This window comes from Ochotona curzoniae, unplaced genomic scaffold (genome assembly GCF_017591425.1).
Source record: "Ochotona curzoniae isolate NIBS_2020 unplaced genomic scaffold, NIBS_Ocur_1.0 scaffold_4701, whole genome shotgun sequence".
Lineage (NCBI taxonomy): Eukaryota > Metazoa > Chordata > Mammalia > Lagomorpha > Ochotonidae > Ochotona > Ochotona curzoniae.
In genome coordinates, this window is record NW_024467122.1 from 77,669,607 (window position 1) to 77,693,626 (window position 24,020).

Consider the following 24,020-nt stretch of genomic DNA (forward strand, 5'->3'; position numbering starts at 1 on the left):
CGACACCAGGGACTTCACGGGAAAAACTCGGGTCATTGTGAAGACAAGGAGAGGTAGTTTTCTTATCAGAGGACACGGCGAGGAGAGTCAAGGCCCTCCCCACTCTTGACTGTGTTCACAGGAAGCTGATGTTGCAGGGACAGGAGAGGAAGATGGGTCTTTACCGGCTCTGCCACAGGGAGAGTCCCAATTTCAGAGACCATGCGTGAGCACAGACTCACTCTGACCCCTCCTGGAGGCCGGGGCACTTGGGAATGTCTAAGGAACACGCATGTGTGGGCACGCACATCCCCACTCCTGTATCTGCGTGGCTAGAACATGCCATCAACTAAAAATCACAGCCCCACCCCACACAGGAGTTTACATCAATTTAAAAAAATAAGCACATAGCTGTTAGAGACAATTGAAACAGAAGAAAGCTGAAAACAAAAACTAAATCAAGCTTTCAAGTGCCCCCCTCAAAAAAAATTACAAAGAGAAAAAAGACCACTAACATCTTTACCCCATATTTAATCCCTGTGCCAAAAGTAATCAGCAAAGTGAAGGATAAGTTAAAGCTTGAAAATTATTTAAAATATGTATCAAAAGGTAAGCAGGTTCCAATATGCAAAGGTTTCTCTTAATAAACTGAAAAGCCAATGCCACAAAATTAACACAGCCAAAAGACAGACACGATAAAAAAATAAACCCAACAGAGGAGGCATTGTGGTACACTGGATAAAAGGTGCCAGAGTGCCTGGTTCGAGGCCTAGCTACTGCAGTTCCCATCCAGCTTCCTGCTAACGCGCACCCTGGGAGGCAGCAGGCGCTCACCACCCTGTGGGATCCTAGCTTCAACCTATTTAGCCCAAGCTGTTGTGGATACTGAAGAGTGGTCCATGGATACAAGATCTCTTTCTCTTCTGCCTTTCAAATAAACAAATACATTTTTTTTTTTTTAACAAAAGAAAGAAATACAGGTGGGTCAACATTACACCAAATGTGGTACTGATAATAAAGGCAAATGTAAGTTAAAATCCCATACGATTTATTATTGGCATAATCAAAAATCTTATTTAAAAAAAAAAACTGCTCTTGAAACAGCTCTGCAACCTAGCTTCCCTAGAAAATTAAGGAGTGTATTTGCACATGGAAGTTAATTAGCCCTGAAAGGCACACAGGGCTCATTCAGGTCTCTGCGTGTGACTTCAATCCTGCTCATGCCTCATAGATGTTGGCTCGCCCTTCCTCGGTGAGAACGCATCCATCACTCAGACCTACTTTGTACTATCAGTTCCAGCATGCTGCGTTCCAATCTCAATGCTGGCTCTTCTTGGTTAACATTTTATCTCCTCCACCCCACTCCCAATTATCTGCAGAAAGCGGTATTGTTCTTATTTCTGCAGTGGAATAACTCCCTTCTTGTGTAAGAAGCAGCGAAAAGCCATCTATAGCCTACACGCTCTGACATACAGAATTCTTACTTTTGCCAATTGTAAAACCCATACAGGCACATTCCTAGCCTTAATTAATAGCTATAAAATGCAGGGCATGAGGTCAAAGGGCTACTACAAAGGGGAAAGGCTGTTAATGTAACACAGAAATATCCAAGGCTAAAATATGACACTGTGTGCCTCTCCAGGAAAACTCAACAGAAAAGCACACTGGCCTGACACAAGAAACGCAGAAGAGCGATGCCCTAGCCGTCCAACACGCTCATGAAGGTCACTTCCGAATTACAAGGTACTCTAGTTTCACTGTTTAGTTCATGAGTATTACCAGCAGCTTATTTTTGACAAATTTAAAGTGCTCATTCTTACTCCTAGTTTTAACATAGTAATAACTCAACCTTTGTGTAATGTAATGGCTAAGTTTAACAACTGATAGGCACCGTTCCTAAAACTCCAATGTCAAGTCTTTTTTCCCCCCGATAATTATTTTGATTTTCGATGATTTTTACATAGTTGGTTAGATCCTGCCCAGAAGATAATGTAATTTTTACATAGTTGGTGATAAGGGTCAAGGGCTACAGGAAGGTGGGTGAGAGCATTTTTCCACATTCTCTTTTTTCCTTCCTTTATATGAAGATAAGGGGAGAAGCCATATCCAGCCTCCTAAACACCTCTGCACCCTGGGATGGAGGACAGCCACCCGACACCACCCCAGGGTCCCCGATGTGGGACATGCTCTGAGGGTCCTGCTCAAGAGGTTTTGATAGTTCAACTGTTCTGAATTGCTGCCAATCTCGCCACTCCAAGCACAATGAAATCTCTCCAGAATCCACTGGTTGACATAGTCCACCTTAAAGACTCCATTTGCCCAGATATTCACCGCCAACTTTTGGCTGGGGTAGTAACCTACTTGTTCTGTCCTCCAGCTTCTGTTCTGGTACTAGGTGTCCTCTGCAGGCTCAATGGACTGCCACATCCTCCATGTGCACCTGGTATGCTGTCCACTGCTCTGTCCTAGCCTGCTCGGAGGCCCAGATCTGACACATGCACTCCGTGGTCAGACCATGGAACCTGCAATTCTCTCCGTGGTTGGAGTTCTGAGTCCAGCATTCAGTTGAGGGGATCCCCAAAGAAACTTCATCTGATGTGATCCCAGACCTGATTCTTGTGTGTGCTTGCCAATACAGGGTCCAGCACAGTCTGTCACCCCAATCAGCTTATGCATATGCTGGTGGTCACAACTGCTAGGTCAGTTCAGTCTCTAGCCCTGTCTTCTATGCAAGACAATGGGTGTTACAACCCACCCTGATCCTGCCCACCACATACTTGGCCCTCACACAAACCAGTAGGAGTTGCAGCCTAGTCAGAGCAATTGGCAGTAATTCGCACCAGGTTTGTCTCCTGCACTGGTTCCTGTGCCTGCCAGTATGCACAGCAGACTGGGTCAGGCTGTCCCACATCCCATCCAGCTTTCATACATGTCAATGGGCATTGAAGCCTAGTTCATCCCAACCAGCCCCACTATCCAGCCCACAAATGTGCTGGCAAGGGCCACTCTCTGATAGCCATGCTTGCCCCAGTCCTGGTTCTCATGCTCACCAGCTGTAGTGGCAACCCAAGAAGGAAGTGCCCACTGTTTCCCTACTGGGCCCACTCCCATTCCAGGATCTTGCACTCTCTAGGTGGTTCTGCAGTTTAACTTGACAGAATTTGCCCCCCATACCAGCATCTGCCAGCTGATGCTGCAGCAAAACCCAACCAACCCACACCCACTCTGACTTGCGCATGCAGCAGTAGGAACGGTCAACTTTCCCCTGATCCAGCTTTCCCCTGGCTTTTCCCTGATCCAGCTCACATGAGGCCAACAGGTATTGTAGCCCTGCCCAGCCTGGTCTGCCCCCATCCTGACTCACGGTCAACAGTGGGAGTGCTGCTCCAGCAGGGGAACCCCACATAGCCCCCCATAGGGCTCACTCCCTCCCCCGCTGGGCCCAATGTCATGTCTTACGGGGCCTGTTTGCCTATTACAGATTTCCAGTCCTGAGCATTCTGTTTCAACTGCTTAGAGGCTCCTGGCTGCACGATGTGGCTTTGCTCTGGTTCCTGCACAGCCTTTCTGGTGCCTGGTCCTTGTAAATGGCTGGGGCATGCGTTACTCTGATCCGTGGGTAGCACCTCCCTGCCAGGGAGCTAGCATCTTTCAATTCTACACAAACACAGTCTCAGCCCTGGAACACTTGAGGATGCTTCCTGTCAAATGCACAGTTTGGCGACTTTCTCACTGGGACATTTGTCCTAGGATGTGTTCACACAACAGCAAAAGGCACAGGTCTATGCCAGCAAGAGATACGATCAACCTGTGGTGGACAAGGTTGCTCCCAGGGCAACACAAAACGCAGTTTTACAGCAAACCAAACAACCATAAGAAAGCATAAGACTGTGAAGACACAAGCTAGTAACACGGTGATTTATAGCCATTACCAAGCACTGCCAAGGGCCTGTCACTGCCTGTGCCACACCTGCATTACAGCAGTGGGCCTGTTTACCCCGCATCACCACCCGCTGATGGAACTGTGCTGTGTGAGGGCACTGCGACAGCTAGGACATCGCTAGGTGACAGAAATGCTTCAGATCCATTAGACTCTTCAGGGAGCCAGTTACACAACCTGTCTCCTGAAATGTCATTATGTGGCACAAGGCTGTAATTCCAAGCACTCAAGTGCCTGTGAGGTCGCGTTTCGGGCAATCCCTCTCTGAAAGTCCGGGCTATGGTCATGGAGGCTAATTCCTTAGAGGTGTGTTATCATTTCCCTGCAATGCTGAACAGAAACTGCTGTCTCCCTGGGGCAGGTCGCCTTCTGATGTCAGCTCCTTGTGCGGTGGTCTTCAGTGACGGCACACAGAGGGGCTGGCAAAGCATGGAGTACTCGGGCTACCACCACAGGACTTCCTGCGCGTGACTTATCTTTGCTTTCCTCTGGTTCTTAACAGGGGAAACACCCTCTTCATCCTACTCTGCGGGCTTCACCTTCCTAGGTTTTCTCCTGTGTCACACAGGCAGCCCGACCCAAGCTTCTCTTGGTCAAAAGGTGAGAGTATCGTGTTTGCATTGTGAGCGCTAAGACACTGTACCACACAGTGCGTGTAGCTCTTCGAATTTTCAGACTCCAAGAAATAAAAGAGGAAAGACTTCTAGACTGAGTGTCAGTTCCTTCGTCATCCGGGTAATGAATTCATGTCCATGGAATAGAAGAGGCTGGCCAGTAGAATGGGAATACAGAGTTTTACTTTTGTTCCAAATGAATGTTTCCCACAGCTTGAGTGACGTTAGTAATAAAATGAGTATGTGTATCTATTACACATGTACGAATATGCATCATACATAGTTCATACAAGAGTGTAGACACATGTTCTATGTATTATATTTATAGGAACATGCATGTATAATACAGGCATGCATATATGCAAGCTCCTTTGAACATCAGTGTACAAAAATGACACTACATTGCAAATAAAGCTTCAATACAGTACCCAAAACACACAGCAGCACATACTCCCTGACTTCCTTTGTTTCTTTTCCCATCTTAGACGGCAAAGCTACTGCAGGAAAAAAAAAAGAGAGAGAGAGATGGATTTTCCATCATAAAAACTGCTTAAAATTCATTTCCACTACCTCAAGTACTTAAGGAAAATTGAATTTTCTTTGCCCCATCTCTCCTACTCAGCTCCTTTCACAGCTTTCCCTGCACACGGCAGACGCCGTCACACTGCGGTAAGCTACTACACACGGTCACTACAAAGAGGAAGGGGTGGGAGAACAAAAAGCCCGGAAATCCTGGGGGTTGCTAATTTTTATTATTTTAAGCAGTGAGGTTTCCTTTCATAGAAAACCAAATTCCAAAGTTTCAGCATTCAAATGTGGCCCAAAACACCTGGAAATGATTTCACGGTTTTCAAAGTCACCACTTAATAGGGATTACTTCCAACCTAACCATTACTGGCCTTTGAAATATAGGAGCTAAAAGCCTGCTGGATAGATCAAATGCTATAGATAAAAGCGTTTTGAAAAGCATACAGGGCTATGAAAACATAAGGTGGTGGTATTATAAATGGATGCGGACATGAAATCCCACACTCCTTCTCTTCCACGACTCCTCACCGCCTGGAGGAGGGCAGGGAACAGTGACACTGTAACCCAAACCCAGCCCAGCATCTAACTGGGATCACCCCGGGCCAGTCCATTTCAATCAAGTTACACTTCAGCCGTCCAGGATCAGAAACATACGGAGGTCTTGGGGGAAGCGCCACAGTTTCTCACTCAAAGCCATCCTGCTCACTTTCCTGGGAGGACATTTGGAGATTATGTGATTGAATCAGAAAGTAACCTTTCAAGACTCATGTGTGGTCTTTCTGACAAAAGCAGACTTCACGTTTGTGGCTGCGTTAAGATCTCCCACTGTAACTAATGAGTTGGTGATAAAACAACCACGACAACCAGGGCTGTGGAATCTAAACCGGGAGAAACCTTAGCCTCCAGGACACGTGTGAGCTGAATGCGATGCACAGCCTCGCTCTCGTCGCTCTGTCTCAGCCCGGAGCATGGGAAACCGGGACAGCTGAAGATACTGCAACTCATGAGAATTTCGTTTAAACATCTGCTCAAGCAATGATGGTTAGGCATGCTGCATCAAAAAGTGACAGACATGATAAAGTAAAGCCAGGTGCTTTGAAAAAAAAAAAAAAAAAAAACGCCTGGGACCTACTGCAATCATTAAAATCAAAACAGATGTGCCACTTTTTCCTTTAGAAATGACACACCTTCCACTTACTGGGAGACACAATTATTCCTAGTCCTCCTGGCTGTATCTGCCTTCTTTACGCTGAACTGAGCGCTTAGTACATGGTACCTTAGAGGAGTGGAGAGTCCTCAGGAAATGATACAGGGTGGCGTGACACTGATGAACTGACAAACGGAGCAGAAGAGCTTCAGCTAAGCTGTCCACACCCTCACGGCGCACGGCAATCCTGACACAGTGACGCAGGAGCGCCACACATGTCTGCTGACAGAGTGACAGACAGACCACGGAGCGGTCAACGCTGACTCGTTCACGGTTAAACCGAGGGAGCAGCTGCGGAGATGAGGAGGAGACGAGCCATTCTACTTAGCCACGTCTCACAGTCTGCATTTCTGAAAGCATCTACTGCTTTGGAGATTCAAAGCAGTGAAGTAGAAGGAACAACTTAGCAAGTTGGTCAACAAAGAACGGGTCCTGCTTTCGAAACAAAAGATGTCAACTCTATCTAAAGGGAAAAAAGAAAACTCTTTAACGCAGCCTGATGGTTTGTGACTACTGGAGCTTGAGAATTGGACAGCCAACTTAATGATCAAATCACATCTACTGAGGTCTTGCTGGGGAAAGCAATTCTGATTCGATTAACGCTGACTGATCACTGCCAGGTGCCAGGCTGTGTGCTATATACAGAATACCTACATTCCATTTATCTGCACCCTGCGTGATGCGGGCATGTACCCCACAACACACCCTTGGCTCTGCAGGTAAGTAACCCCTATGTGTGAACATAAACTCAGGTTACTGCATTTTCTAGGTATCAAAGGTTTCACTCCTGAGGGTCTGTAGCATTCTTTAAGAATGGCTAACTTGCCCTTACTTCACCTAAACGTGGAGGCACTTAGCTACAACTTGGCAAAGCAGAAAACTCATTTTATTGGGCATTATAAACTGAGCGTGGCCTGCAACTCAGGTTCTATAAAAGACCATTCCTCCCGCCTCTGGCTCAGTACTGATGGCCTGCAATCGAATCATAAATATGCTGGGCCTCCCACTACCATGGTGACTTGCAATTAAAACACCACCAGCCATTCTTTAGAAACATACATGGCTCAGCCAACTGAACACATTCACACAAACCTCCAAACCTCCCTGCAGCAGACTCAGACGACGGTCCCACTGGGTGGGGCCCTCCCACCCTGGGGCCCTCCCACCCTGGGGCCCACACTCATCTGCTTCTGGAACACGAAGCACAGGCCAATGTGACCCTGCTAGTGGCCATGGCAGACAAACCGCACGACACGGCAGTCTGTCTGGACCTAGCACCGGGGGCTCCTTGGGCTGACACCCCTCAACCACAGTAACCACAGAGGAGGAACTGTCCCTGCAACAGAGTTTGTGAAAACCCATCCGGCAGTGGCCAGGTGACAAACAAGCCGATTGGAAACTCTTCCAAAGTCGAGTTTGAAGGCAGCTATTAACAGAAACAAAACGTAGCTGAAGCAACACTAAAACCAAAGTGTAAGATAATCAAGGCAGGGCCTGGCCCAATGGCTCAATAGGATCACATTTCGGTACCAGTTCATTTCGGTGTCCCAGCCACTGAATTTCCCATCCAGCTCTCTGCCTGTGGCATGCGAAAGCAGAGAACAGCCCAAAGCCTTGGGACCCTGCACCCATGTGGGAGACCCAGAAGAGGCTCCTGGCTCCAGACAAGCTCAACTACGACCACTGTAGCCAGAACTTGTGCAGTGAACCAGTGGATAGAAGATCAATTTTTCTGTCTCTCCTCTTTGTAGATCTGCCTTTCCAATAAAAATAAATAAATCTTCAAAAACAAAACAAAAAAAAAATCAAAGCAAAAACATGTATTGGCCATAACAGGAATGACCACATAGAATTTAACATTCAAATTAAGATTTTCCAGGGCAAAACAACATGCTCTTGACTTCTCCAGCACCAGAGGAAGAAGCCAGATGCCCTGAGCACATCTGTTAAGGAGTTCTTCCTGGTTGCACAAATAGCTCAGTATAATAACAACCAAAAGCTACGCTGCTGCACCCACTGGTGTGTACGAGTACTCAGTGGGATGTGGGACGCACCTATCTGTTGCACGTACCAGCACGTGCAGGAACCAGGGCTGGGACAGGCCTGGTGTGGGTTACTGGGGGTTGTTCCAACTAGGTAGTGGTTCCTGTCGGTGTGCACGAGGGCCAGGTGTGTGGAGGGCAGGATTAGGCTGGGCCACAGCATCTGATGGTATGCACATGAGATGGGGCAGGGGACAGACCTGACCAGGCAATCACAACCGCCAGTATATTGTGTAGGCTGATGTGGGTGAACGGACTGAGCCAGACTCCACACGGGCAGGCGCACGTGGGAGTCAGGTCTGGGCTCACCTCTGGTGAGGTGTCTTTGGCGATTTCGCCTTGCCAGGAGGACTGCTAGACTCAACACTCCAACAATGGGGAAAATCACAGGTTCTGTCACGTGACCCTGCAGTTTATGTATCAGAGGGTGCCTCCTCAGTTGCTGAGATCTGGGCAGTGGACGGCATGCCCGGATGCACGTGGGGGACGTGCCAGATCAATGAAGCCTGCAGAAGACGTCTAGTACCACAGAGGGGAGAACTGGACAGCCCTCCGGGCCAAGCTCTGACAGCAAGTATCTGCACGAGGGGAGACTCTAAGGTGAGCCATGTCAGCCAGTGGACCTTGGAATAAGGATTTCATCAGCACCACAGAACTATCGAAGCCACTTGAGCAGTACTCTCGGAACAGGCTCCACACTGGGGACTGTGGGGTCACACTGAGTGGCCGTCCCCCATCTCTCCCCGGGCACTGATGCAGCAGGGATGCTGGGAGTGGTTCTCTTCCCTTTCCCCAGATACAAGGAGGGAAAGAAAGGGAAGCAATTATCTCAACCACTTTCCCTCTTACCTCCACCCTTCCCCCAATCAGTGGAGAGGGGTAAAATCAGAGAATTCAGATGCTCAGCCTGCTGCCCACTTCCTCACAATCCAGGGCAGCCCTGCAGCCTGAATGTAAACATCAATGAAGCACACTCAAGAAAAGTGGAAACAAAGCAACATACACAACAAAATACTGTGTGGTGAACGCAAAGGACAAAACTGCACATCTGCCACATTCAAATTTGATCATATTCTGTGTGTCCTGGAAACAACATTTAGAGTTCAACAGCAATACATTAAAATTGTAATACTAAACTGCCACCTTGTATTTGCATTTTAAAAAGTCCATTTTCAGGCCTGGCATGATAGCTTAGCTGGTAAATGCTCACCATGCAAGCCCCGGGATCCCATATGGATGCTGGTTCTAATCCCAGCAGCTCCACTTCCCATCCAGTTCCCTGCTTGTGGCCTAGGAAAGCAGTGGAGGACGGCCCAGAGCCTTGGAACCCTGCACCCACATGGGAGACTCGGAAGAGGCTCTTGGCTCCTGGCTTTGGATCAGCTTAGCTCTGGCAATTGAGGCCACTGTGGAGTGAATCAGCAGATGGAAGATCTTCCTGTGTATCTACCTTCTCCCCACCAAAAAAAGTCCATTTTTGCACAAGTTTAACAAATCTTGTGTCAGTTGTAAACTTGTCTACCCCAGAAGGGGAACTGCATTCCAAATGGTCACCCAAAAAATTAAAAGGAAAAAAAAACAACAATACATTTATGAATGTCAGAATTACTCTAGAGACCAGAACTTAATGGGGCCAAATGAAATCCACAGGGACACATCGAGTTACTGCAGTGAGGAGATTCTGATCAACCTGGGCAACACCAATCTGCATGTTCCTACCGCTCTGACATTTCCGGCTTTGCACGCCGGCCACGAGCGAGCCCGGTGTCGGGGAAGATGACGCACCTGCCCTCGGAGGGAGCAGACACCAACACCTGTGCAGGGACCCCGAGTCCGGCTGTCTACTCCAGCTCTCCGTGTCTACACTAACGCAGACCCTAGACAGAAATTCATTCCTGAACTCTAAACAACAAAGCCAGTGTGGGTTCTGGGACACACCCCAGAAAGCCAATGCTCCCAGCAAGCTGGACTTACAGCCTCTGACTCTGGTTTCCCAATCTCCCCCCATGGATTCCGGGGGTTATATGGCAGCCAAGCAATGGCAAGCTGGGAGAAGATCTCCTGACCCTTCCACGGGCTCTATCTTCCTCCTGCTCAACACTTTGTTCCATTTCTGTCATCAGAGGGCATCCCACACCCGCGAGGATGCGCACAGCCATCTGTTTATTTCCTCCCATCTGCACCTGAACTCGCGTCCCAGTGCTAAATGGCCACGTGTTCGAGGACCAGGCTCAACATCAGGGACAGCCCTGCCGAGCGGTGATCCTCATGCATCTCCCAAGGCGCCTGGAGACACAAGCCAAAAGCGCAAACAATGAAATAGGGTAAAGCGCTCCAGGAGAAATCCACTGGACCAAGTACATGGCTCGAAGGAGCCAGATCTGTTGAGAGCAACAGCGGAGGGATTCAGAGAGGAGGTGACATTTGAGCTGGGAATTGAGTTCAAGTTTCCCCAGGCAGCAGAGGGGGAAAAGCATTTGAGGACAGACAGCCTGTGTGAAACACACTTGGGTGAAAGACCAGTGGGAGGATGGGCCCAGCACCGTGGCCTAGTGGCTAAAGTCCTCGCCTAGTACTTGCCAGGATGCCATATGGACGCTAGTTCTAATCCCTGCAGCCCTGCTTCCCATCCAGCTCCCTGCTTGTGGCCTGGGAAAGCAGTTGAGGACGGCCCAAAACTTTGGGCCCCTGCACCTGCATGGGAGACCCTGAAGAGGTTCCTGGTTCCTGGCTTTGGATCAGCTCAGATCTGGCCATTGCAGCTGCTTGGGGAGTGATTCATTGGACGGAAGATCTTCCTCTCTGTCTCTCCTCTTCTCTGTCAACCTGCCTTTCCAATAAAAAGAAATAAATCTTCAAAAAAAAAAAAAAAAAAGGCCAGTGGGAGGAGCAGGGACCTCCCCTCCCCTGAACCCAGTGCTGCTCTTGCTACCCCACCCTGACCATGAAGGGCCGGGAGTGGATTTCTGATTTTCAAAGCATATCTTACTTCTTCCAGCCATTCTGTCCAACGGGAAAGCAGGAACAATTTTCTACTTGAAATGGGAGACCCAGTTCTTTTGAAACATGTTCCTCAATGCAGTTACGCGCTGAGCTTTTGTAAATCAGCAGTCAGCGACCTTCGAGACAGGAAGAGACAACGGCAGCAGCAATGTGTTCCTAACTGCTCGGGCCACTCCTGACATCTGACATGCTGCGTAACTGCCCGGGAGGCAGCATCCACTTCCATAGCGATGCTTCTTCCAACAAGAAACAACCAAAGGCGGCACGAGTCATTTTCCGAGACAAAGAGGAAAGCAGGAGTCGAAGCCGACCCAGGTGATTGCCTCAAAGTCCTCCTACAGGCAGGAACTCCTCAACTTCTCCGTACCCACGACTCCATCACCTCTGGGACTGCACAGGGAAGAACGCCTGCCAGCCAGCGGACAATTCGGCATCGGACAATGCTATGGAGTGGACGGCACCCACACCCAAGAAACCTCCACTGTGGTCACAAACCCTTGGCTCAGCAGGCTCAGGCCATACTCAGCACTCGCCGCCCATTCCCATCAGCATGATCCTTTTGATAAACCCAGAGATAGAGGTGACACATGTCCCACGTGGGTGCCCGCGGCTGGGTTCTTAGGTCTTTGTTCCCCATTTCGGATTTGATGAAAATCTGTGGGAAAGGCTGCCCCCTCGTGGTCATCCCTGCGCAGCTGTGGCCCCTGCCAGAGCCAGAACCCAGAAGGCTGAGGAAGGCCTGCGGGAGACACAAGTCATGCTGAACCTGTGCCCGCCAGTGAGGCTGGCAAATGGAGATCGCTGCTTGGGTTTTCCGAAACTGTTAGGGTTTCTGTAAGGACTCAATTCCAAGAAAGCTAATCTGGTCGCCTTTTACTGAGACACAGCAGGATCCCTGGTCGCTGGGCATGCAATGCAGAGGAAGGGTGCTTTGGGAGAGCCGCGGCTGGGAGCAGACTCCCCGGCAGGGCTGGGTTTCCGTGCTGTTCACTGGCCCTGCAATGTGTGGGCTGTGTGAATGCCACCTGTCACATCCCACAAGGGAAGAGGAGGGCCACAGGGGATCTGGAAAGCAGCAAAGGCAACTAAGACACAGCAGGGGATCCACAATATGGGCGGGGAGAAGGTGAAGGTTCTGGAAAGCCAGCTGAGAGGGAAAGAAAGGCTGCAAGGGATCGCTCTGCTCCCGGCCAGGAAGTGGCCACATAAGAGGCCAGCCTGCTGAAGGACCCCCCTCCCCGCTGGGACCCGCCACTGCCTGCTGAAGGCCCCCCCCGCGGGACACCACACTGCCTGCTGAAGGGCCCCCCCCACTGCCTGCTGAAGGCCCCCCCGCGGGACCCCCCACTGCCTGCTGAAGGCCCCCCCCCCCGCGGGACCCCCCACTGCCTGCTGAAGGGCCCCCCCCACTGGGACCCCCCACTGCCTGCTGAAGGCCCCCCCGCGAGACACCCCACTGCCTGCTGAAGGCCCCCCCCCCCGCAGGACCCCCCACTGCCTGCTGAAAGCCCCCCCCCGCGGGACACCCCACTGCCTGCTGAAGGGCCCCCCCCACTGCCTGCTGAAGGCCCCCCCCCCCGCGGGACCCCCCACTGTCTGCTAAAGGCCCCCCCCCCGCGGGACACCCCACTGCCTGCTGAAGGGCCCCCCCCACTGGGACCCCCCACTGCCTGCTGAAGGGCCCCCCCCACTGCCTGCTGAAGGCCCCACCCCCCGCGGGACACCCCACTGCCTGCTGAAGGGCCCCCCCCCACTGGGACCCCCCACTGCCTGCTGAAGGCCCCCCTCCCCCGAATCCCCCCACCGCTGCATGCCTTGCTGTCTGGCTTGGTGCTTGGTGTAACACGGAGGACGAACCTGAAATACACAGCATGCATAACCATCCTGGTGGACAAAATCACAGGACACATGCACTTGAGCAGACCATGAGGCTACACAATCACCTTGGCAAGCAAACTACCACATGTAGAAAAAAAAAGACATCTTATTTTTCCAGGAAGGGAATGCGTAGTAAGTTGTTCTCCTGTCAAATTCCTCTACTCCAAAGCCCAAGCTTCAAGAAAGGCACAAATGAGGAAACGGCTGTTGTCGGCAGAGGACAAGGTCTCCTTCGAATGTGGAAACTCTGAAATGTGAGATTAAGGGCCCCCAGGTACACTAGAATTCGTACACCCAGGTAGAACTAGCATTATGCCACTCAGTCAGCAGCCAGTCTTGTTTTTTTTCTTTAAGATGTATTTTATTTTTATATACAGAGAGGAGGAGAGAGAGGAAGATCTTCTGTCCAATGATTCACTCCCTAAGTGAGTGCAATGGCTTGAACTGAGCCAATCTGAAGCCAGGAGCCCAGAGCCTCTTCCGGGTCTTCCACACGCGGGTGCAGGGTCCCCAGGCTTTGGGCTGTCCTCAACTGCTTTCCCAGGCCACAAGCAGGGAGCTAGATGGGAAGCTGGGCTGCAGGGATTAGAACTGGTGCCCATGTGGGATCCCGGTGCGTTCAAGGTGAGGACTTTACCCGCTGTGCCATTGGCTGGGCCCAGCACCCAGTCCTTCCAGAAGAGCACCCTGGGGTGCTGTGCTGCAGAGCGGGAGCTGCCGCCTGAGACACCAGCATCCCAAATGGACACCGACTGGAAGCTCGGCTGCTCCACTTCCGATCCAGCTCTTAGCTGACACATCTGGGAAGGCAGAGGAAGACTGCCCGAGGATTAGGCTCCTGCCACCCGAGGGAAGACCTAGGTGAAGCTCCTGCTCCTGGCTCAGCCCTGGCCACTGCAGCCAGCTGGGGCATGAAACAGCAGGGAGATCTCTCTCTCTCTCTCTGTCTCTCTACCTCTGTCTCTCTCTCTCTCTACCTTTCTATAACTCTAACTTTCATAGAAACAAATAAATCTTACACAAAAAAACCCAAACCGGTTCGCAGGCTTCCCCCGCAGCCCCCAGTCAAAAGGCCACGGCCAGACCAGGAGCGCGCTGACTGCTGACTCACTTAGCGACAGCCACACCCGGGGCCCGCTGAAAGAAACCATGCGGAAATGAAATGGGCTTCTCTCCAAAAGGGGCAAGGACTGCAATCATCTTGCTTATTAGTGTATGTGATAACAGCACAGACCAGCAGCAGACCACACTGGCGTTAAGCTGCAGCCCTGCCCTGGGGAGCTGCCGGTTCTTCCCAAACGAGTGATGTATACACGTATCAGTAAGCGTTTACGTACGGACAGCAGCCCGGCCGCACCGCACTGCACTAAAACAGCTCTGATGGGCACCTTGAGCTCGTGTAGTTTTCTCAGTATTCTTGAGCGTTTACAGTGATTTACATTTGCAAAGAAAACAAAACAACCTCACACACACACACACGTCTCATGCACTGGAAGAAGAGCTGAAGTTACCTGGAGGTCAAAGAAATTATTTAAACTAACAGTGATAAAACCAGAATCAAGAATGCATCATGAGGCATCATCAACATCAAACCGTACAGATTGGCAAATACATCCGAACACGAAGTCCAGTCTAGAAACTGTCTGTGGGGGTTCCGTGGTGACAGAGGCCGAAGGAAAGCAGTGGGCAAGACAATGGGTGGCTTGACAGCCTGCGCTGGCTCCGGCTCCCGGTTGGGAAGAATATAAAACTGAATACCCACATTCAAGGGCCCTGGAGGGCCTGGCCGGATCCAGGACTTAGCAACAGCAAACAAACATAGTGCAAGAAAGAGGACCAAGCACACGGCAGAGAATACGAGATGAGAAAAACAGGGACCGCACCAGAGACTCTAAGTGCCCCCGCACGTCGCCCCTCTGCTGACAGCACCAACAGTGACAGCTGGGATGGACAAACCCCCGGGCCAGGAGCACCCTCAGCTCTGGAGACTCCAAGCAGCTCCTGGGAGTGCCCTGCAGCCTCGCCATGCGTGGGACAGTGCCTTCCTGGTCACACCATGACAGAAGGGGGCAGCTGCAGGACACCTCACTACCCAGGCTACTCTGAGATCCAGGAAGGGACACGGCCATTCTGTGGCTGGTCCCGGCCAGCCCGACGGGATTCGGGGTGGGGTGGGGGACCTGGCAAGGGGGAGGCAGTTGGCTCCAAGCACATCCTGCCTTAAACAAAGCACCTCCAGCAATAACCCCTCCGGGGCCTGTGGTGGGATAATCCACCTTGCACTGACATTGATGAGAAATGCTGCCACCAAGGAAGGATTCGCTTTTGCTTACCAAATTCCGGTCTGTTGGTCATTAACAGCAAACGTGTCCCCTTCTGAACAAGCACTGCCATGTTTTCCAGCTTCAGGTACCTGCAGACACGCTAAACTTGGGCTGTTCGTGCTGTGCCACCTGTCCGAGATCTTACTAAACGATTCGTGGATTCAGACCTTCAAGCGGCTAGCAGTAAACACCTAGGAATCAGTGACGGGCCGTGGCTCTCAGGCCCGGTCCCCAGGCTGTCCGCTGCTGGCCCTGGCCTACACCGGCACCTGGGAGCTGCTGGGCTCCCAGCTCATCCCCAGGTGGAGGAGCGCCCTTCCCTGCAGAGGGGAAAGGACTCTGCCCTCCCTGTGTCTAAGGCTGGGGCGATGGCTGCGTGCTGCTCAAGGGCCATGGCTTCTCGTGTTCCCGGGAAGAACACGCAGGCTTTCGGCTCCTGCTGCTCTGTATACACTCGTGGGGGCTCAGAGGAAGATGGTCTCCTTGCAAACGACATTTCCTTAGAAGAAACCAAGATCACCATTGCGTGGTCCGCTTAATAATTTTAAGTCAGTATGGGGAATATACCCACTCAGAGTGAATGATTCCTTGCAAAAAGAAAAAAAAAAATCTACCCTGATAAGTCACATAGCTTTGCCAGCCAGGTACACAGCTCAGGGAAGAACCCGGAACCAGTGGGTCACTCTTGCCGGCTTCCGCTTCTGCTTGGGGTCTCGGCCCGTGCACCTGCTGCCCAGCAGAACTCTGCCTCCTGCAACCTGGGAGCCACTGTGTCTACCAAAACCACTCCGTACCCCCACGTACCCGAGATCCCTGCTCCTCCAGCCAGCTCTGCCTTGCAGTGCCAACCTCAAGGTGGCCAGTGCAGGAGTTTCAAGGACTCACCCTCGTGCCTTGCTCCTCAGAGAAACTAAGTCCTCCCATCACCTCTGTGGCCTCAAACCACCCCAAAGCGTCAAGGCTCTGTGACCCTAACAGACGAGGAAGGACTGGGAGTTTCGGCAGCGGCGGGGCCGTCAGATCTGTTTTACACACTTGGAGGAAACTTTTCAGTCAGCTGGAGCCATCCACGGCTGTCCCTCGAGGTGCAGGCTGCCTGGGAGCCGGAATCGGGGGAGGGCTGAGGCTATAACCCAAGTACTGTGAGACAGCACGCAGGTGTCCTAAGAGGCAGGTTGCCCGCTGTACCACAACACTTGCCCCTGAACCTTTTTAAATGCTCCCCTGACGGTCAGTTGGTCGTCTACTGGAGATCAAGTCTGACTATGTCAACAAGAAGGCTACTGTATGAGGCACCTTCCCAGTGTTCACCAAAGTCCCGACAAAAGTCAACTTACGTTCCTATTCTGTCGTGTGCAAAAAACACTCAGATCAAATGTCTCATCGTGCTTTTGTTGAATTGGCCTTTTGTTTGCCCTTTACTACCTACTCCCTTCCGCTTGCTGTAACAGACATCTCACCTTCAATTACCTTACTAGGTAAACTCCATCCGAGTCTCTGGCCTCCCTGGCCTGATGACTATGACGACAAATTAATACTCAACTCACAAGTCTGTGGCCAGTGTATCTTTGGAATGGAAGGGGATCTGCAGTCTATTCGCCATTAGGTACAAATTCTAAACATAGATGTTCTTTTTTTTTTTTTTTTCAAAACCACAGGAGGAAATGAAAAAGTCACCAATTCATTGGCTAAATCTGCAAATGATGGCTCTGTGGCAGGAGAACCTGCCCACAAGCCCCACCTGCAGGCACACGGCTAACTGTAGGCAAGATGGACCCAGCGGCATTTCCTCTGCATTTCCGCCCAGGGAAACGTCACACTGGCCCAGACCAGCCTCCAGGCCCCGACTGGCTGACCCTTCCCAGAGGCCACTCCTGCATTTTCGTGTCTTCGTGGTATTTGTGGGAGTGCCCAACACCGTGCCTTCCCAGAACCTCACAATTCAAAGCAGTCAGGCCACCAACTAACGATCTACCGCACGCTCGCTGAGGCTTGGCCGTGAACTTGCCACAGTCACACCTTCCTCGCTCTCACCAGGTGACCACGCTTCTACATTACTGAGCTGGGGGAGGCTCCATGCCTATGTCTCTGGTCCTTTAGATTTCTGATGCAAGGCTGGCGGGTCCAGTTAGGACCCTCGTCTGGCTCGTGCTTCTGATACTCGCTTTCTGGGAATGCAGGTTCTAGCAGGATGCGGTAATGGCCTAGGTGGTCGGGACCCCGTCACCCACATGAGTAATCGGAATTAAGTTCCTGGCTCCCAGTGTCATAGGCATTTCTCTCTCTCTCTCCAGCTCTCATCTCCTGTCTCTCAACAAATAAAACTTTAATTTTTTCATTGTGTTTTCATATTTTCCCCCTTTGCTATCTAGCTCTCTTTGCATCCGATGAACAGCATAATCAAACTAGCAACTAGCATACTCCCTCTCCACCCCCTCTCGGAATATATCAACTGTCCCTTCAAACTGCTACCCTAGTTTTCCTTTCTTAAATTTTTTTCTTCCTCCCTGGTGTATTTACAGTGAAGCGTGTGGTGGGGAGGGCTGGGCTGCAGCACTCGATGGTTTGCAGCGGAAGCAGGGCAGAACAAATTGGCCCACTACCCCAAGCGAACCCCGACAGCAAATTTCTGGGCAAATGTTGGCTGTGAGGTGGACTGCGTCAGCCACGGGCCTTGGGAGGATTTCCTCATCCTTGGGGCAGCAAGATCAACAGCAACTCAGAACTACCAAAACCACTTAAACAAAATCCTTAGAAAATGCTCTACCAAGGGGACCCCGGGATGACATCGGGTGGCCATTCCCCATCCCCAGGTGCTGAGGTGCTTGGCAGGCTGGGCGTGGTTTCTCCCCTTGCACCCCACTTCTCACAAATAAAGAAGAAAAAGAAAATGTGTAAACAACAGTCTCGACCACTTTCCTCTGATCTTGGACCCTCCCCACCCTGATCAACTATGCAAACATCTTCATCCAAAAAAAAGTGGCCAGGGCCCAGTGCGGTAGCCTAGTGGCTAAAGTCTTTGTTTTGCATGTGCCAGGATCCCATATGGGTGCCAGTTCGTATCCTGGCAGCCACACTTCCTGTCCAGCTCCCTGCTTGTGGCCTAGGAAAGCTGTCGAGGACGGCCCAAAGCCTTGGGACCCTGCACGCACGTGGGAGACCCAGAAGAGCCTGGGTTCAGATTGGTGCAGCTCCGGCCATTGTGGCCACTTGGGGAGTGAATCAACAGATGGAAGATCTTCTTCTCTGTCTCTCTGCCTCTCTGTATATCTGACTTTCCAACAAAATTTAATAAAACTTAAAAAAAAAATCCAGCCAGAGTTATACAAAGATCTAACCCACCAACTTTTTCCTTTGAAAAAACAAACGAACAAATAAATAAAAACCAAACGAACCAACGCTTCAAAGTAAGAAATGCAAAGCAACCCACAGGCAGAGAATGTCAGCCTTAACAAACACGCTGTCCAAATCCACGTACTAAAACAACTGTAATATGGGAGAAATGGATCCTTTCGAGAGAAACATGAAGACAAACCAGTACTGAGCGTGATTAAGAGCAAGCACCCTGAGTAATACAGAAACGAAAAGTTTCAACCAGAATGAGAGAAATATCCTAGGACCATGGGAAGTTAGTGAAATCTTTCCTAAACGTCAATTTTCCTATGTGTAAAACATACCCATCTTAGTAGGCCGAGTGTAAACAAGACAAACCATTCTCAAATATTAAGTGCACTTTCTGGCACAGAGTAGCCCCTGCTGGGTACTTATTGTTGCAATTGTTACTGTGATATTCTTAACGTTAGTTTCCTTACTAACTAACTAAATCATCAATCTGCTCATCTATAAAAGTATCAAGCATGAAAATTTGACAAAAAGAACCTGAAAGGGCCCAAAGCAACGTAACGTAAGAAGAGTCACAAATCACAACATTCACGAATAACGAGGCGCAGCTGCTTCACAGCTGTCACCATCAGGATTTCAAGGGCCATGACATCCCGAAGCCCTTTAAGCTGTCTGCAAGGTGCGACACGAGGAAAACCATGCCTAACGTGTCATTTGTCTCACGCAGCAAGCATAACGAAAGCATTTACATTTTCGAGTTACGTGATTTCACTCATTTGAATTTAAGTGACTTAGATTTAGTGAGTGGTGACCTACCTGGCACTGTAGCTGTAGGGAGTGAAAAAGATGGAAGCACCCCATTTTGGTACCATCATGAACCCCTCCCAATGGCTGGTTTTACTTGCTATGTCAGCAAAATCTGGAATACCATGCTGGTGGCTTACTAGGAAAAGACTATGCAACCGACGGGTCAAGGCTGTCCCCTCACCCCGCCACCGGGAAGGCAGGGCATCCTGCTCATCAAGAGATGAAACACAACCCATGGGCATCAGGTTACAACCAGGAGGAAAACTTGGCAATTTTGTCTTCGGATGCTGAGAGTGTACCAAGAAAACTCAGTTTCTATTCCTGTTTTGTTTTTCTAGAAAAGAAACACTTCAACTCTCCTGCATGGGAAGAGATCCCGAGCAGTCACAAGCACACACAAACATGAAACTAAAACACCAGGGACATTCACACGCCAAGTCAGGAAAGCACCAGACAGACCAGCCGCCCTGTTGCTACTTACCATATCATTAGCAAGACGCAAACAAAAACAAAACCAGACATGCAACTGCCAGGAAAGAGCAGAAGTGTTTGTTTTAATGAAAGCCATTAGGGTCTCTCCAGGTGCAAATATTAATAAGTACATTTAACACAAAATCACTAGTAAGGAAACTAAGAGTATTACAGAATTACCACCAAGACTTAATAGGCACATTCTAAAGAGAATTCTCTTAAAATAGATGAAATGTATTACTAAAACCCATCAATGGGGCTGACATGGTAGGGTGATAAGCTCATCCTCTGTCTGTAGCATCCCATGGGGGCAACTGGTTCAAGTCTTGGCTGCTCCATGTCTGACCCAGCTCCCTGCTTATCGCCTAAGAAAAAGCAACGGAGGCTGGCCCAAGGCCACGGGCCCCTGCACCTGCGTGGGGAGACCCAGAAGAAGCTCCTGACTTCCAGCTTCAGATCAGCTGAACTCTTGACAGCTGTGGCCATTTGAGCAAACTAGGAAGTGGGAGACCTCTCTGTCCCTCCCTTTCTTTGTAACTCTTTCAAGTAAAATGCAATCCTTGAATAAATAAGTAAATAATAAATAAATAAATGAAAGCCACCAGGAATTCCTGCCTCCTTGGTTATCCCGTGACGGGGAATTCTCCTCCCTTCACATTCTGTGCTTCCTTCCTCCATTCCTGCCGCACTGACGGGCAGCACTGACCTCCTACCAACCCAGGAAGCCTCCGTGGCAGAACAAAAAAAAAAAAAAAAAAATCAGAAAAAAGTCAATTAATATTTATCATTTCCCTCACGCTGTGAAAAGAAGAATATCGTGTTTCCATTTGAATACATGTCTGAACTTTTAACGAAGTAAACATATGGAAGAGATCTACGAAAGACGCTAAAGAGGCGGATTTCTAATTCAATTTCCTCTCACATTTAATAAGAGCCTGTAGCAAACATTTATTTTTAGAGATCTCAGTAGGGAACTGAACAAAAGGCTATTGTGTAGTCAACGTGGTGCAGTCTCTCTGGACCTAACTAGACCAACTTCGCAAACATCAGGTTGGAATTAAAGTATTTGAAACTTTAAATCAACCACTTCCAGACCATGAAATCTATTCCACACTTATCAGTACGCGTAGGTTCTCTGAGTGAGTTATAGCCAAGTTCCAATGTGAAATCTGTATTTTTCAAGTACCCATAAAAGAACTTTTCTTTACACTTTAACTACACAACACTGAATTGTCCAAGCATGCCATATAATGTTTTCATTTCCTTCTCCAGCAAAAAAAATTTTCACCTGCACTTCATAGATTTCTTGGCCCTGTATCTTTAATGCTAAAAAAAAGCATATGAGGGCATAAGTCATGTCACTTTCTACTGTTTTCTTATTAAATAGAAATGACTTGTTGCCTATTTTAACAAAGATAAAAAATAAATAAATAAATAAGGAGCCCACAGGCTTGCCCTGATCACTCTGAATGTGTTCATGTCTGTTTGCAGTGTGTGTGCTGCCAAGGCTCTGTCTGCTAAAACACAAAGGAAAACAAGACAAGAAATTATCTGTGATTAGTGTGGCGCGGTCATTTTAAAGCAGGTCTGCAAATCCAAGCTTCCCATCAAATGCAGGAATCAGCTCTCGCTCTCTGAATATGGGCATTCTTTATTTTACTTTAAATTTTTAAAGGTTTCTTATATGTATTGGAAAGGCAGATCTACAACGAGGAAAAGAGAGAAAGCTCATCTGCTGGCTGGTTCACTCCCCAAGTGGCGACAACGGCCAGAGCTGAGCTGAGCTGAGCTGATCCAAAGCCAGGAGCTTCTTCTGGGTCTCTCCGTGGGTACGGGGTCCCACAGGCTTTGGGCCGTCCTCTACTGCTTTCCCAGGCCACAAGCAGGGAGCAGGATGGGAAGTGGAGCAGTTGGGACATGAACCAGCGCCCATACAGGATCCTGGCATATGCAAGGTAATGATTCAGCCATTAGGCTATTATGCCGAGCCCCTGAATGTGGTAATTCCTTCCTAATGATTCGTTTCTAACAAAATCAGTGTGACAGGAGGCAGGCTGCAGGCCTTGGAGGCTAAAAGATCAAAGCTGATCCAGCTTCCACCTGCCTCTCCCCATCACTGTGCCATGAGCACCAAGCAGCCACCTGCAAAAGACCTCAGGCCCACACTTGGTCCTGGCCCCAGGCTGCAGCCAGCACCACCCCCAGAACGGTGACTGACAGCCCTAGACATCACATGAAGCACAGAGGGTTTGGTCCTCATCAAGCCGTATCAGTAACTGCAGATGCACAAACAAACAAACACCATGTTCATCTAAAGCCATCGACTTACGATGCAGGGACAAGGAACTGGGGCAAAATGCAGTCACAGGACTCCTTCCGTTCCAAACCCACCCAAGCAGCCAATCCCGCTGCAAAGGAGAACCTGTGCTGACACAGCTGGCCTGCTGCCCAGCGCGCACTCGGCACCTGCGGCTGCCAGCTGGCGCTCTCCCGAGCCGTCAGCTTCTTACCTCTAACCGTCCCCAGACGCCCTGGCCCTGCTGCTGGTCTGTCTCCATCTACTCCTACCTTGAAAAAGCTGCTTTTATTAAACATGGTGTAGGAAGGGTCACTACTGCTAACATGTGTTCTGTATTTTCAGTGTCCGACTCAGAGCTGTCTGAAAAGGTAAGGCATAACCATGAAATTCTTCTTTTGTAGACAAAAAGTCTAAGTTATTGGCCCAAAACAGCCACTGTTTTCTGGCTTTTGCGGACTTTATCTGAAGAAATCTGTTGACGAAATCTTAATGCTCCTCTGTAGAGATTCATTTTTTTCCTTTTAGTTCTTAATCATGTTTTTTTTCATGAAATAAGTAGAAGTTCTAGCTTCTGACTACTTTTCCACCTGTTTGGAAGCTTGGTATTTGATATTTGATGAGCTACACCAGCCAGTTTCGTCCAAAAGGATCCTGGGAGCAGAAGAAACACCCAGCACCCAGCTTTAGTGCATAGCTCTTCGGTGTGCCTTTAGTGGCTCAAGTCATTTCTTGTAGAATCAGAGCTGGCAGACCTCCAACACTCCGATCAAAGTCAAGGCCCTCTCTGAATGAGAGCTTTCAAAGTCTCCAGATGAGGCCTGCCTGACCTGCGTGCTGGAGACAACAACCCGTGTGAGTTTCCGGCGGCCTCCTCTCCGTGGTTGGATCTCGAGGCATTAGCTGGCCTGAAGTTAGGGAGCCCAAGGGGGGCATTCATTCCCATCTCAGCAGATGTGGCTTTGCCGGCTGCCGCACAGAAACCTTTAGAAGCTAATGTTCTTTTGCTTCTAGAAGAAACAACATATACCTCACTGTCCTGTATTCATTTCTGTTTTAATTGTTGGCTGCCGGTAGGTGAGAGCTGCGCTCAGGGGAGACTGTTTACCAAATTTACCATGGACTAAGGAATCACCCAACAAGCAGCCCTCCACAGCACAGCCTGACCTGACTGCACTCACCTCGCTCACAACCACCACCTGGCACCTTACCTAGGCGATCCTGACGGCTGCCCTAAACCCTACAGGGTAGACGGTCTGCCGAGCCTTTTGTGCTGGGAGCAGGCAGGAGAGATGTCCTTTCTCTGATACCTGAGAAAGGGCAGACTCCTTCTGAACAGGCTCTAGCGTTAGCATTTACTTCTCCCCAGTCTTGGGGTACAGGGGCCCTTCAGTCTTGCAGCAACCCAAAACAAACTTCCACCTTGAGTCCCTAATACAGTACAAGCTGTGTAACCCTGGATTTGTGTGCCTCTTTCTTGGTCTCTTAAAGCTTTCCATCTTAGGCAGCCAGTCCATAGATACCAGGTTTTTCTGAAACAACAGCTGGCAATGACCCTAAGGGTTCTGAATCTAAGACAACAGTGGGAT

At 49.8% G+C, this 24,020-nt stretch overlaps 1 protein-coding gene across 1 annotated transcript in view; it reads right to left on the bottom strand.

Annotated features, from left to right (window-relative positions):
• Positions 1 to 24,020, bottom strand: part of EFL1 (elongation factor like GTPase 1) — a 123,148-nt gene that overhangs the window by 45,747 nt on the left and 53,381 nt on the right. The gene's annotated exons all lie outside the window — the stretch shown is intronic.